The sequence below is a fragment of the Protopterus annectens genome, chromosome 2.part0, assembly GCF_019279795.1.
Source record: "Protopterus annectens isolate FY-2018-M chromosome 2.part0, PAN1.0, whole genome shotgun sequence".
Classification (NCBI taxonomy): domain Eukaryota; kingdom Metazoa; phylum Chordata; order Ceratodontiformes; family Protopteridae; genus Protopterus; species Protopterus annectens.
The window spans coordinates 1,890,564,641-1,890,577,875 of record NC_056728.1 but is presented as its reverse complement, the minus strand read 5'-3'; positions in this window follow the sequence as shown (position 1 = coordinate 1,890,577,875).

The following is a 13,235-nucleotide window of genomic DNA, read 5'->3' as shown; positions in this document are numbered from 1 at the left end:
CAGATTGTACAGCCAATAGAGACTTAGAAACCACTGAAGAAAAAGACAGCAGTTTCTCAATAGCTCACTCTGATGATATAGAAATTGTTGCATTTTAAGCAGACACAGCCATGGTTTGAATCGCAGGAGTGATAGTAAGCTATATGCATAATTTTAACTAGGATTTTGGGAATATGTGTAGAAACAGTCAGGTAGTGTTAACAAACATTCTCCCCACAGGTCTTTCAGGTAAGAGAACTGTAACTGTCTGGCAATAAAGGTCTAAATCATGGATGGGTTGTGTTTACTCTGGTATTGTTTGGCCTGACATGTTGCATTCACCAAGATCTGATATCTGAATAGTAATGTTGTGTTAACCACTGTTTCCCACACTGTGCTACATAAAAATATGTCTGTATAAGAATGTTGCAATTACAAGGTCAGATTGCACAACCAAAAAAGACTTAGACAAAAAACAATTAAGGAAAAGACAGCAGTTTCTTAACAGCTCACGCTGATGAAATGCAAATTGTTGTATTTTTCGGAGACACTGCATGGTTCTAATCCCAAGAGTGGTAGTAAGCTGTATGCATAATTTTAACTAGGATTTTGGGAATATGTATAGAAACAGTCAGGAAGTTTTAACAAACAATCCCCCCACAGGTCTTCAAGGTAAGAGAAGTAGAAAGTAGCTGTAACATGGTTAAATTATACACTATGTACAAACATACCACTGGCCAAACCAAGGCCATAGGGTATTGTAATAACACCTGTAGAGTAATGATTAGAGCAACAATCATTAAAGTTGTGAGTACTGCAAGGATATACAAGGATACACAAGTTGTTAATTGACATCCCCCCACCATATCTGCAACAATAAGCTAAGCACACAACTCAATGGGTATGTTTTACACCAAACCTACTGTTGGGATATATATCTTGTTCAACAAATATTGAAATGTAGCAAAGTCTCCCAAAGCATGCACGTGGTCCAACTGGCTATAAAACGTAGAAAGTAACACTTGTTGAATCAAAAGTACAAGTTCACTGTATAAATCCAAAAGTAAACGAAACGTTGTCAGGATAAAAAGAATTTATTCACAACGTAGTAAGCGCTTTCGCCGACAGGCTTCGTCAGACTAACATCAACCATTAATTTACTTTCATATAAATACAAATACGTAAAATCTAATTGGTTATCCAAAATATCTAATTATCCACGTAATGACATGTGGACTACTTCTATAGGCATCCCAATCAGGGCAGCCACTACTGAAATGAACATTTACAAAGCGTATGTATTATTTAAAAACATCCTCATATCTAAAAAACTAATCAGTCCATAAAACTACATTTGTTCATTAAAAGTTTTTTAAAATAGAATTCGTATTTGATATCAATCTTACATGCCTAATTAAATGTTAATAAAGCTGATACATTCATAAATCAGAGATATACACATTTCATGAGCCAATAAGTCATAAGCTGGATCCAAAAGCTCGAGGCATTATTGCTTATATAACATACCTTCGGCTTAAAATAGCAGAAGACAGTAACGTGATTTACACTCGCATGTATAGATCTTTACTATTATTGAAAGTTATTAAACTTGACTGTTATTAAAAAGGAAATGGGTCTGGTCAACAACCATTATATTTTCTTAACAGTCTCAGTGGCAGAATAGCATCTGTGCTCTCTTCTGATCCAGGTAAAACCTATTCAATACTATTTACAAAATAGTCGCAGCTACAAGAGCTCGTCTGCACGCTCCTCTGACTCAGTCAAAAGATATTATTATGGCAGTTACGCCAATCTGACCATAATATAGGGCATGCGTATACAATTTGTTTAAAATACCGTACTATACAAACACATTGATAAAACGTGTAATAAAAACAACATTAGAGGCTCTTGATTAATATCAATATTAATACAGATTAACAACAAAACACACCATAACAAAAGAAGACAAACTGAATCCTCTTCATAAACCGTCATGTTTGTGTATAATAAGGAACTATTCACATATCTACATATCTAATGCATTGAGCTTCAACGGTCTAAAATGAAATTCATAGAACTTATTCAGATGCATGGGAGGAAAAAACATATACAAAAATACCTAAATAGAATTGTAACCATGAGGTGGAAAAATCAGGAATCTCCAGTAAATCAAGGACAGGGATGGGCTTGCATAAAAAGGTTATAAAGGCATAAATGTCTATAAGCATGTTCATCTATGTAGGGTAGGGGGGTGGGGGGTGGGGGGGGGAGGGGGGAAAGGGGAAGAGTGTACAACCCATCTAGAGTATCTGTTTCCTGTCAACAGTGCCCTAAAATATGTACATCACAAGACGTTAAAATCAGGTCACTTATTTCTAAACACTCATCTGCTGGTCCTGCACCACTTTCAGGTGGAACTGCCTTAGGGGATGGGGTTCGTCCCCCCATGGGAGCAAGCATGGACAGGATACCGTCACCCAATGCCAGGTCTGGGGATTGGTGTGTAGCGAGAGCCAAAAGGAGTTTGGAGATCTGCTATGCCAGCTTGAGGGCCATATGGTACAATTAGAAGGTCAGACTGCTCCTCCTGCTTATCCCCTAGCACAGCCACCATCGGGGCCGTGAAGATGCAGTGGTGACTGCCCAAGGGTCGGGACCTCAGTCCCACTGTTTCCATTTGGGAAATCATTGGCTTCTGATTTTCAAACACTCCTCCCCATCCAAGGTGTTTACCCCCACATGTTTCATATACTACCCCTGCATGCTGTCTTGTCAGTCTTGTCTGTCTTCCTGCCCAACCTCCCTCCCCAAATATACTATATATATTTATATTTATTATATAAATATATACTATCCTTCCCCAATATCCCACTCTCACTTTAAAAAAAGGGCAATCTGTCCCCCAAAAAAATTTCATGCCATACATATCTGTCCATTACAAACACATGTCCACTGGACACACGCAATCTGGTCTAATTGGCTTCACAATGCATTATTGTTGTCCTCACTCCTCTCTCAGGGATTTCAGTGTCCAAATATACCACCAAATTCAGTATATATGCACAGCTGTTGCTGTAGAAGTAATGGACAGCTATGGACCTTCCCTACACCCATCTTGCACATCCCTAGTTACTTTCCCTATTATCTTTCCATCTGTGTGTCTCCTTTTTTTTACCACTTTCCTATCACCCCTTTTTTCTTTTCCTTTAAAGAAATTAGTGTGGGGGTAAGTGGTATTAAGCTCTTTTAAGCAGTAGTCAGTGAGATTATGCCTGTTTGCATGGTGCTAAGCAATGTGTACAGAGATTAAGCACTTTTAAGGCTAACTGTTTGTAAACATAGTTAACCGGAAGTTGGCACTGCTTACCACCACACAAACCCACGCAGACCTGCTTATAACTGCTTAAAAGTGCCTTAATCACTCTTATATATATATATATATATATATATATATATATATATATATATATATATATATAAGTATGCATGTACATAGTGCATTTGGAGAGCTGATCCACACTCTGAACCTCTTACTGCAACAAATCTGACCAAAGGCTGTGTAATGGGGGTGAAGGGGCCCAAAATTGGGACTTGGGACCATTTGTAATTATTGCTCTTATCCTTTCCTCCACAGCTGAACTGTTCTGCCTTGCAACAAAATAATAAGGCCTGCCAAGTCCTGGACCCAGGGCCTTGTAATCTATGATCAAAGCAATGTACCATTACACCATCTGAGCCCTACAAAATAGTGATGACATCCCAAACATATCAGTTAGTACAGTCATCCAAAAGCAGTAAAAGGAGTCTGTAGAATCAGTTGGGTAGTCTATATATACATGTATATATGTATGGAGATGCATATATGTGGACAAATATGCACACTGGAATTCTAAATCTGGAAACTCAATCACTGGAAGTATTCCTTAAAACTGGGAACAATGACATATGTGCTGTAACAGAGACCTGGATAAAAACAGCAGGAAGTACCCCTGCAGTACCAGCCTATAACTAATTCCACAACTTTTGGCTGCAGAATGTGGACTGAAGCTCCAAAAGTGGTGGTATTTTCATATTCATAAAGAATGCTCATACCTCCAGAGTGGTAGACCAACGTTATGCATTACAGACCCTGCAGGCATAGCTGACATTGGGTAAGACAGTGTTTCAGGTTGTAGCCTGTGATAAGTCCCCATCCATGTCCCAACACTCACACTCCATGTCCATAAACAACCTGGAGAATATTAGTGTCCAACCTAACATTATCATACTGATTGACTTCAACTACCCCACCATTAAGTTGGAAAGCTACTCATGTAGCTCATAGTTCATAGTTCATAGGTTAGTACTAGGCTAACTGCCCTTGTGAGCCATTTTAAGCCTAGCCAATTATCCCTTGTGAGACTCAAACCCTGCACTTTGTGTTTGTAAGGCAAACACCTTAACCATTAGGCCACCCTCCCTTTGCACATGCCCATCACATTGACCTGGTCCTCCTAACATGGGCGACTGTTGCTCTACACCAATAGTCAACACCTCATTTGTTCTATCTGAACACAAAGTAATCACCTTTGGAAATCCACAGCCATCTTACCCCTATGCACAGGTAACCACCATAAAAAGCCTTTTCAAAGCTAACTATGGCCTCATAAAAGCAGAGGTGGCTAACCACATGTCAGCCATGCAAATGGAGACTAGTTGCATGACAGCTGAATCAAACAACAATGCACTATGAACACGTACACAAATGCATGGATACCATCTTACTCAATACAACCAGGACCATCACCTCCAAAAAATGGAAGCTGATCTGGTGGTCTCCTGCCATAAAGAAACTGTACAACAGAAGGAGGGAACTGGTATGGAATAAGGTGAAGTCCCAAGAGAAGAAATACACCCTTATCAGCCTCGATGAATAGTTAAGATCCCTCATCAAATACTACAAAGGTAGCCATGAGAACAGACTTGGAGTACATAGTAAAGACAACCAAAAGGCCTCACACAGTTATGTAAAGAATCACCATGGCAATACCAAGAATTGTTCTACTAGACAATGGTACCTCCCAGACTGAGGCAACAAATAATGTCAATATACTGGCTGACATCTTGAGTGCAAACAGTACCCCTCACTCCCCCCCCCGAAAGGACCAATCACAATACCAGTGCACCACCAGGCACCCAGTATTACTGCAGCACAGGTTACAACACCACAGTCCAAGGCCAAGAATACAGCCTCTATGGGACCTAAGAATATCCCTGGCTGTGTTCTACATGAACTATAGAGTGACCTGGCACCTTACCTGTGTGCCCTGTTTAAGCACAGCCTCACCTCAGGCTTTGTCCCTACTGAATTGTGCAGTGCTGCAGTCACCCCTCCCCACAAACAAGGTGTAACTACAGACCCTGAGAAATACCGCCCCAACTGCCTGACAAGTCTGTTATGCAAAGCTATGGAATGCATCATCATACACCAAATAAACAGGGATATGGAAATCTGCAGACTCAGGATCCCACACAGTTTACCTTTGTGAAGGGTAGGTCATACTTGCTCATTCAACCTGCTCAACCTCTTGCCGTCAGTCACTTGAGCTGTGGATGAAGGCAAGGTGACACATACAGTCTACATTGATCTGGCCAAAGCCTTTGATAACATTCCCCACTCATTAAGCTCTGCATCAACCACTATATCACTAGGTAGGAACAGAGGCACAAACACAGGGGTAGAAGGGACATACTGCTGTCAAACATTGAGACAGTTGCAGATTTCACTGGGTTTGTTGTAACATCCATTATGAGGAATATGATGTCGGTAATACAAATAGATGTGAGTATTTACTGACTGCATTCCCCAGAGTTCACAACTGATTTACCAAGGACACCAACTGTCTGGTGAACACACAAAACATGACAGGCAGACATGTGGCCAGTCTGTGGACAACGTGCCAGTGGAGAGGTAAGTCAGAGACATCTCACTGTGAGTCGTGCCACCACACACTAAATGCATGCCCACACAAACCCTGTCAATCTATCAATCCACCATGTGTATAACAGCACTGATGACATAGAATCTGTTCACAAATCTGGGGATATGTCCTGCAGGTTATGCATTAGGATGAATGTTTTGAAAGATACACGTCTGAAACTTTAAGGTATGCCATTACTACATGACAGCAGTCCTCAATGACATGTCCAAAGAACATAGTATTCTACAGTTAATATCAACATATCAGATCAACATCCAGTAGGAGATACATATAAACATACAGCTCAAACACATAGAACAAGATACTCAGTACTCAGAGTCCATTTTTGCATGAAGTGGTGTATGGTTGCAGTACTACAATCTGCAATCTACTCTTACTTGAAAAAGCACTGTTAAAAATACCAACATAATGATACCATATGTGCTAAACTATTTTTATCAACCAGTGCACTGCAGCTGGTGTAACATGCAAGTGTGACTGCATATAACTTAGGATACTACCCATGTATGAAACAAATCAAAAGAGAAAAGATTGTGGTACTATGCATGTATATCCAGGTGTCGCATACAGCATACTCACACCATTTGCAACTGTAATGACAGCACATAGAAGCATATTATGTACAGAGCATAAAGTACACTTATTAAATATATCATTACTCTGCTATTTTATCAGACTGGAATGTAATCACTGGCATCAAGGCTAAGCTAAGCTTAACAGGTGTAACCATTGCTTAAATGTAAATGCTAAGCATATTTGCACACTGGTAAGAAAAGCCTATTCGTTTAACCGTACGTTAGCACCACTTACCATCGGGCAAACCCATGCAAACCCACTCAAAACTGCTAAAACTGACTTAACCACTCTGTATTCGACAGTCCTTGTTATGCCTAGCAACAAAATAAACAGCCCATGCAGGTCTTGACACCAGGCCCCTGCACACCAAAGCCTATGCAATTTACCAGCAAGCCACCTCAGCTGTATCGTTTAAGGATGATTTCTGAAACATACCCTTCTTTACAGCCAGTTCACAATAAGCAAGAGACAAGTATGCAATTAGGAAGGATAGCTATATATATATATATATATATATATATATATATATATCTGAATAGAAACATACATTGAGAGAGAGTGAGATATGTAGGGAGATCCATATATGTGTACAACAATATATAGATATAGTACCAATAAATACTGAGGTGTACATATATATATATATATATATATATATATATATATATTTATATGTATGCAATATATATATATATATATATATATATATATATATATATATATATATATATATATATATATATATATATATATATATATATATATATATATATATCTATATATATATATATATAAATGTAAATATATATATAAATGTAAATATATATATATATATATATATACATATATATATATATAAACACACATTTTATATATATATATATATATATATATATATATATGTATATGTATATATCTATATATATATATATATATATATATATATATATATACATATATATGTATATAGGTTCATAGGTTGGTACTAGGCTATTGGCCATAGGGCCTATACAAGCCAAGCCATAACAATTCCCTGGCTATTTCTTCCCACACTATTTACTTCCCTGGACCCCTGTCTAGCAGGGCGACTGATGTGATCCTCGTGGTGAATTTCCTTTCTCCCATCCAATCATCAAGGTTCTTTATAAAGAGGGCCAAATAGGCACTCTGCTTGACATGTATGGGCAGTCTATTCCAGAGTCTGGGGAGTCTCTGGGTCAAGAACCTATCCCAACAGCATGTTTTGTTTATTGTGATGACAATATTTAGATCCCTGGAGCATGTGGCTCTGAGGAATTGGGATTTCTTTATATATATATAGCTCTCTCTCTCTCTCTATATATATATATATATATATATATATATATATATATACATAAATATATATACATATATATATATATATATATATATATATATACAAATATATATATATATATATATATGTATATAAATAACATATCTATCTATATATATATATATATATATATATATATATATATATATTTATTCATATACATGTCCCCAAAATGCCCATACAAACATATGCTGGTGATAGGCCACCCACAACTGGGGCAGCATGCACAGTTGGATACAAAAGCAGCCATGGCACTCACATCTGCCCCCCTCCCCCACCACAGTCCAAATAAATGAGTGAACAGCACACTGCTACAAAATCATGATAGGCCATACACAATGGCAAGACATACAACAATATCTTAGCAAAACAAATAAAATGTCTGAACATAGCAAATAAAAATACAACCAGACAGTAATTCACACATGTTTATTATACTCTGGTGTCTTGGCCAAAGCCTTCAAGGAGTAAACATTACCAGAAATACACGCCTTAATCTCTAGAGGCAATTAACATCTAATTACATAATTGAATGCACAGTCTCCAATTACACTCGTCATTTAAACCCCTACGGGATAAAGTATCACAGTTAATATTAATACATTGAAGTCTGTACATTACAATTATCCTTTTATGAATGATTCATCACACTGAGGAACAGACATTTCAGAAACAGTACCTTGACACCCACTACTATCCCTATGGTCTGACTTATTCAAATGTACAGATATATAACTGACATATTTCTTACCAGTAATACATGTGACATGTTCTAACGGCCTAGGTTTAAAACATGTGTTACTGTCCCCCACATAAAATATGTTACAAGGCCATCTAACAGCGGTCTGTATACACCTACCTCTTGAATGTACAGACTTCAGCATGTTTCCCAGCCATTCCCCTCAGCAGGAATTACAGCACTAAATAATGACAGACCAGTATACCTATCCACCTACTACTGTATGAGATCTGGACAAAGCCTGGCATAATTGGTGGACAAAAGCCCAAATACATGGCCATACGGGAAATATTGTTGTTATACACTGAGAAAGTTGCTGGTGTTACAGGGTTTGTTGTAACATATGTTTTCTGAGGGATATAAAGTCAGAAAAACAAATGGATGTTACCATCTACATAATACAATCACCAGAGTATGCTATTGATTTTCCAAGGACAACTGGCTGGTGAACAGCCCATACATAACAGGCTAATTTGTGGTCATTATGTGGATGGCCCTACAGGTGAGAGCAATGCAGAGACATAACTTTGTCAGAATGAAACCCATGCAGAAGTAGCATGTGCAGACAAACCCTGTTAAACTAGCAGTATTCCAAACATATAACAGCAATACTCACATTCTGCTCCTAAGTCCTGAATCTTCCACGTCATTTAGTTGACTTGTCTCCACAAGTTTTGTTGTAAGAGGTAGTAACCCACACAACTCCAGGATGTCTTCCTCATAAGTAAGGGAAAGGGCCAATGCCCACATGGACTACTCATTTATAGGAGTGTGTTGCCATGACATTGGCTATTGGAAGAACTGCACAGCTGCTCTGCATGTAATTAGCAAGTGGGAAACCCCAATAGGTGCACAGGCCATCACCTGGTTATGAGCATCACTTACAAAAGCCATGCTGCTACCTATTCAAAACAGCTCTATCTCTGTAGTGCACAGAGAGAGAGAGAGAGAGAAATAACAAATGAAACATAAAGTGGAAAAGAGAAGAAAGAAAAAAGGTAAGTGGAATATGTAAGCAAGCAATTGAATGTAGTACCTGGTCTGTAATCATGGACAATATGATTTGGAGGAATATATGTCTCAACAAGACATGCTGTATAAATGTCCTGCAAAACAGCTGCCATGGCCATAGCATCTGGCCCTCTTTGCAGTAGGAGATTTCACAGACATACCTCTCAATTGTACAGATCCTCACGGAATGTCCAAATTTTGCCATCATGTATTTTTGTCTGTTCCTCCTGAGATTTGTACTTTTCTGGCAAATAGCTGAGGATTGAAGTCATCAGGTAATGACAAACACTTGATTTAAGACTCCACATCCTTACGAATATTCACTGTAATGCCAAATGTACCATTCTATGAACTTCCTATATTTGTAGGTATATTTAAAGTCTGTCCCTATTTTTCCTCCTATCATTTTAGGCATTGTCCAGATGTAATGCTCTGAGTAGTTTTGAGGTGGGATCACAGCTCACAAGCCTGACTTAACTGGGAAAGGACAGCTCGTATATGACAACCACAGGGGTGTCTATCAAACAGTTGTAACTATGCCACTGCTAGGCCAGTTAATGAGATATTTTCCATATCCATGTTACCTGTGATTATGAGTATGACACATTTGCCTTGTAAAGCTAAGACAAATATAGATGGTGTGTGATAGTAGTGTACTGTTGCAGACGTGTGTTGAACTGCATGTGATATATTGACTTAGTAACATTCAACTGTACAGTGTTCTGCTGGACAATAAGCACATTTGTGACTAATATCCATAGTCACATACACATATACCTGTGTTATGTCAGCCAAACCATTGGCAGGTCTGTGAGCAATGACATTGTAACATAATAGCCTACTTGACTGTTGGACATCTTCCAGGTTATCACAGTGATGTCAAACCCTACTGTGAAATCAACATGCTAATGTATGGTGCAGCTATATTAATACAGTATCAATACTGATGTCCCTTTTGACACCCATTTATGTGTGCCATTGTCCAGACATACTGCTGTAACAGGCTGAGAAGTATGATTGAGCAACAAGACTGTAAATACAGTGTGCCATACTTACATTCAACAGAAATATATACCATGTATCCCCTGAGCACATGCGTTTATGCATATGTTCAGCTGAAAGGCACAAAACTAATCACATGGGTTTCAAGGAGTCAGGTAACTAGGTTGTGCATATTGCACATGTGTTTTATATCAGTGTCAGTGCATACAACAGACATATATGTGTTCAGCTACTGGTGGTTGCATTGCCTTGACACTGATGTGGGTACTGGAGTAGGCATAATTATTAGGTAATAATCAGAGAAGTGTCCACCTGTGTTATGACCCTCTGTCCATGCCTACCACTACCAGCTATATCAACACCTATATACAGTGGATATCACAAGTGCACACACCTCTGTTGGAATGCCAGGTTTGTGTGCTGTAAGACAATCAGACAACAGAAGATCATTTCATAATGATCCTCATCTTGGATGTGATCCTTAACCTGTCCAATTCCATTGCAATACAATCAAATGATAGAGTCCAGACCAAGACAGATGAATGCTGTAACCATCTCAAGAGGTGCATACACAAGTTTAAGGGTGTGCACACTCATTCAACTGGCTTATTGTGCTGTGTATTATTTCCATATGTTTACACTGACCATATTGTTATGTTTTCAATTGAACTGTACAGGCTATAGGTCACACTACAGGTGGGAATTGTTATGAAATGAGTTATTGTGGTGTCATGTTCCAATTGCATATATACCAGGCAGTGTATCAGATGTGTGTATCCTTTATATCCACTGTAGCTATATGGACACAGCAGTACCTGACCTGCATAACCAGCCTCCACCAAGGTAGAGTAATCCTCTTTGGTGGACAGCAGCAATACGGAAACCACATAATAGGTTGCTACATTGGCTGTACAGGGACATATAGGTGCAGGCAACAACTTTGATGCAAGCCCAACTATATCTGAGCAAGCAGGTAAATTCACATGTGACATTCTATAAGGCTGGCTATGACTTTGAATCAGACATATCCACACCACCAAGGACATTGCATCAGTGTCTCCACATATGTTGTAAGTCTCAGATGAAACAACACAATTCACACTGTACTGGGGGGGTAAAGAACACCTCATACACACATGCCATGGATATAGGCAACCTGAATCACACAGGTTAGGTGGGAACATCACCACCCTGTCCACCCCAGTTGTACATGGAGATATGCGCATCAACCACACTCCTCCCCACATCAGTGGTGATCATGTACATATTGCCTACTGATGGAAACAACAGCATATCTACATGGGGCATAATAACATCAGTGTCTGCCTCCTACATGAACCCCTTCATGTGCTCAGAGCTCCATCACACACTACAGTACTGTAGATGTGCAGACATGCTGGATCCATCCTATACCAAGGCCACATGTGCATCTGCTGACAATAACTTCCTCTCACAACTACCTAGGACCCTCTGGTTTGCATATGGGACAGCAGCCTGAAGCTGGTGGGTATTACATTTTTTCTATTATTGCCTGGCAATATCCCAGGCATGTGAAGTGCATGCAATTTACCACGCACACAGACATCAGTAATAGCTATATTGCTTTATATAATAGCTACATTGCTTGTTGTGCATGTCCACTTGTGCTGGGGTTAACTGTATTGCATCATAGTGGTCACCACTGGGGCCTATCTGACATGAATTCAACATTTCTGTAGCATACCTCACAACTTGTCAGTGCCAAGATGTTTGGACAGAGGCTAGCAAATTATGATGGACAGATGTCCTAAGGTAAGGTCATGCGTGACACATTACTGATATACAGTGGATATAAATTGTATGCATACCCCTCTTAAGATGCAAGGTGTTCCTGTTACATAGTAATTAGGACCACAATATGACAGTCCACACCTCTTCCAGCCTTTAATGTGACCCTTAACAGGTACAGTTCACTTGTAAAACCAAGCATCTGTACTCATGTATTGCACCTACAAGGCAGGCCACCTGTGAGGGTGGCAGGCATCCTATCAGCATGCTGTTTCAGTCAGGTATGATACCTTATGCTGCCATATGTGTCAGTATACTCACTGTTGCCTATTTGGCTATAATATCATATACATGGGCATTGTTAAGGCACATAGACCACTTCCAACCACGTATAGGTTTCAAACATATGGGTATTCCAGACACATCTGTACAAAGGATTGTACAATGGTTTAACCTGCTGCATGTGAGCTAGATGTTGTCTCCACACTATATAAAGTAATGGCAGTGGGAGGTGGTCACCACCCGTATATGGTATACACATCAAAATGGTATAAGCCACACATGATATGATCCTTACACACACACACAAACAGTTGCCAGCATTAGAACTGCTGCCTATCTAGGTATTCCTGCCATAGTGCTCTGCAGTTATCAGACGTGCCACAGAGCTTATACATTTCCACTTCTTCCAAATGTACTCCTAAGGTGGATGACATCAACAGGTCTACTAAATTGGAGTGAAGGGAAATGTAAAGGGTAGTACATAGGTCAAAAATGGTATAAGTCAGACATTACATGATTCAGACACACATATATGCAC